We start from the raw sequence: 3,039 nt of genomic DNA, 5'->3' as shown, positions 1-3,039 counted from the left end.
AGTTTGTGAATTTTCTTCAACTTGTATATCTGCTATCACATCTCTTGGCCAAGTTGGCAGGTATCTTGAGAAGATGCTTAGATTTTTACCTTCCTCTGTGATCACTGAATATGAGCAAGGCGAGTCTTCTCTGACTTTGATTACTCATTGTCCATCTTACCATATTCTCACCATTTTTTTTAATCTGTGAAATAAGTCTGACTACTTTATTGTAATATTTGGTTTGATTGCATTTTCCCAGTCTTTTCCTCCCTGTCCCCTCCTATTTCTGGGACATTGGTAAAGTCATCCACTCTAATCAGGTGATTGTGTCTTCCCAGATTGAACATCTCAGTTCTGACTTTGTCCCATGGAATTGCAAGCTGTTCATGTGGTATCATTGGTTCTTTCTACTGGGAATCTGTACTTCTGACATCTTCCACACTTGCTCATCATTTCTTTGATGTCACTATTCATCTGTTGCCAGAATACAAATTCTCCAGTTCTTCTTTTTGATGAGGTCATTTCCAGGTGCCCTGTGTATATTTGTTTCAATATTTTCCTTTTCATCACTGTGGGAACCATGATCTGTGTTCCCTTCAAGAGCACTCCTAAGATCACTGATAGTTCATTTTTATAATGGGAATAAGCTAGTAGAAAGTGTTGATTCCCCCCTGCCCCACCTTCTTTACCTTTCACTTGTATCAGTGCTTGCAGCATTTCATCTTTACCTGTTTCTGTCTTCAATTCATCCCATATGCCTAGAGATATACAGCACATGACATTTTTATCTTGCTCACATGTATGTTTACTGCTTGTTTCAGATCATCGGGCTGTGTATTGTCAGATGGAGCATATGGTCTTGAGAGTGTGTTGACCATTATTAAGTGGCATCCAGGTTGGAACTACAGGGTCACGTAATACTTCTGTATTTTCAAAAGTAGTTTCTGTATCCTGGGTGGTGCTTCTCCAAGTCCCTTTCTGTGTATTGCAGTGATTTGTGTTCTGCTTTGAATCTATGACCATAGAGAAAAATTGTATATCCATATGCCAGACCTTGGTCTCATTTTCAATTTGTGCATATATCGTCTCTGTAGCTATCCTAGCCCTAGATGCATACAAGACCGGCAATGTTGGGTCAAAAAATAGCACCACTAGAGAGGATGTCAGAATGTCCTTGAACTCATTGAACTCTCTTTTATGCTCTAGCATCCATGCCCATTCAGTGACCTCATGGAGGAGATGTCTTAAGTGACTTAATTTGCTGATGTAATTCAACTTGACTAGAAGCCTTTGAATTCCCTTTTTATCTTCAGGTCTTTGATTCATTGTGCAAGATTTCCTTGGAGGTCATTCTCTCTCCCAAGTATGTAATTTCCATGATTTGAAAATTACATTTGGCCTTATTCAGTTTAAGGTTATTCACTCTCACAATTTCCAGTACTTTCCTCAGTTGCTCCTTATGTTCAGTAACAGCACTGCCCCAAATTATGATGTCATCAATGTACACTTTCACACCTACTAGACCCCCTAGCATCTGGCTCATTGTAAATGGCTCAGTGAAATTTCTGGAGCTGAACATATTCCAAAAGACAATCTAAGGAAGCACGTATCTGCCAAATGGTGTTTTGAAAGTGCAGATCTGGGAGGTCTCACTGTTCGAAGAGATCTGCCAAAATCCAATCAATGCATCTAATTTGTTGAAGAATTTGGCTCCTTACATTTCAGACAACAGTTCTCTTCTTGCAGGCAAGTGGCAGTATTCCGTTTTTGTTTTTCTCTAGCTCGTTAGGGTCCATATACAGCTATTGTCCCCCTTCTTTTTTCTCTATGATTAATAAGGAGTGAAGCCAATCTGTTGGTTCTTCTATTCTCCGAATGATACTATTTGCTGTCATGTTTTTCAGCTCTTCTTCTAGCCTCTTTCTTAAGACTCGTGGAACTTCTTTTGTCACATATACCACAGGTTGGCATCTTCTTTTAACTGTATCTTCTGTTTCTGGAAGGCAGCCATTTCTTGTGAATATGTCTTCATGTGATGTTGTTAATACTTTCATATCTTGTTCTATGTTGTCTTTCTGTCTCTCTATGGCATACATCCTCTTAACAAGACCAAGCACTTCACATGTGTGTAGGCACAAGACTGGTTGCTTCGTTCTGTGTACCACCACAAACTTTTGTTTTATCATTTTCCCTTTGTATTTAAGTGTCGGTGTGCATTCTCCCAACACTGCAATTATTCCTCCATTATAGTCTTTCATGGGCACTTTTATATGCTCCTTACATCTCTCTTTTTCAGTTTCTGTTCAGTTACATCGCTCTATTTCAGTTTCACTTGTGCCCCTGTGTCTGTCTTGTATGTCACATATCTCCCATTTGTGCATGTTTTAATTAGGCCATCTTTCGAATTTTCAGCCACCTCCATTATTATGCTTAAGAACAGCTATTTCTTTTCACTGGAGGAATTCCTTTCTTCACTTAATACATGCACTTTTCTGCTGTCTCTGCAATTTTAGTGTAATGGTTGGGTTTATTAGTTTCTACAGATTTGTCCGAATGCTGGGTGTGACCAGTGGTGCCTGGGGCAGCCCTCACTGGAAATGCAAAGGTCAGGGCAGCCTGCAAAAGGGAGAGCAGATCTCCCAAAAATGGTGGGTAACATTGACGTTAAACTCCCAACTAGTCACAAACTGTGCTTCTGATCCCCCACACCGGTTATTAAGAAGCAAAAAAAAAAAAAAAAGAAAGAAATCACACAGTCCCCTTTATTGCATTCCAGTTCTCTGACTCCCAATCAGCACCTACGTCCAGTACAGTAAGAAGTTATTCAGACAACTCTGCTCACTTATACAAAATGTTCTTCTGATGTCAAAGGGTCAGCCACATTACCAGGTCAATATAGGTTTGGATCTCACTCAAAATACTGTGCTGCCAGCCAATCCTTTAGTGTCTAAAACTAAAGGTTTATTAGAAAGAACAAGAAGAGAGATGTTAAATGGTAAAACAGTCACATACATACAAAGATTTCAAAGTCCATATATCAGAGTTCCTAGCAGAATT

Source organism: Dermochelys coriacea, chromosome 1, assembly GCF_009764565.3.
Source record: "Dermochelys coriacea isolate rDerCor1 chromosome 1, rDerCor1.pri.v4, whole genome shotgun sequence".
Classification (NCBI taxonomy): Eukaryota; Metazoa; Chordata; order Testudines; family Dermochelyidae; genus Dermochelys; species Dermochelys coriacea.
The sequence above is the reverse complement of the archived record's forward strand: the minus strand, read 5'-3'. Positions refer to the sequence as shown.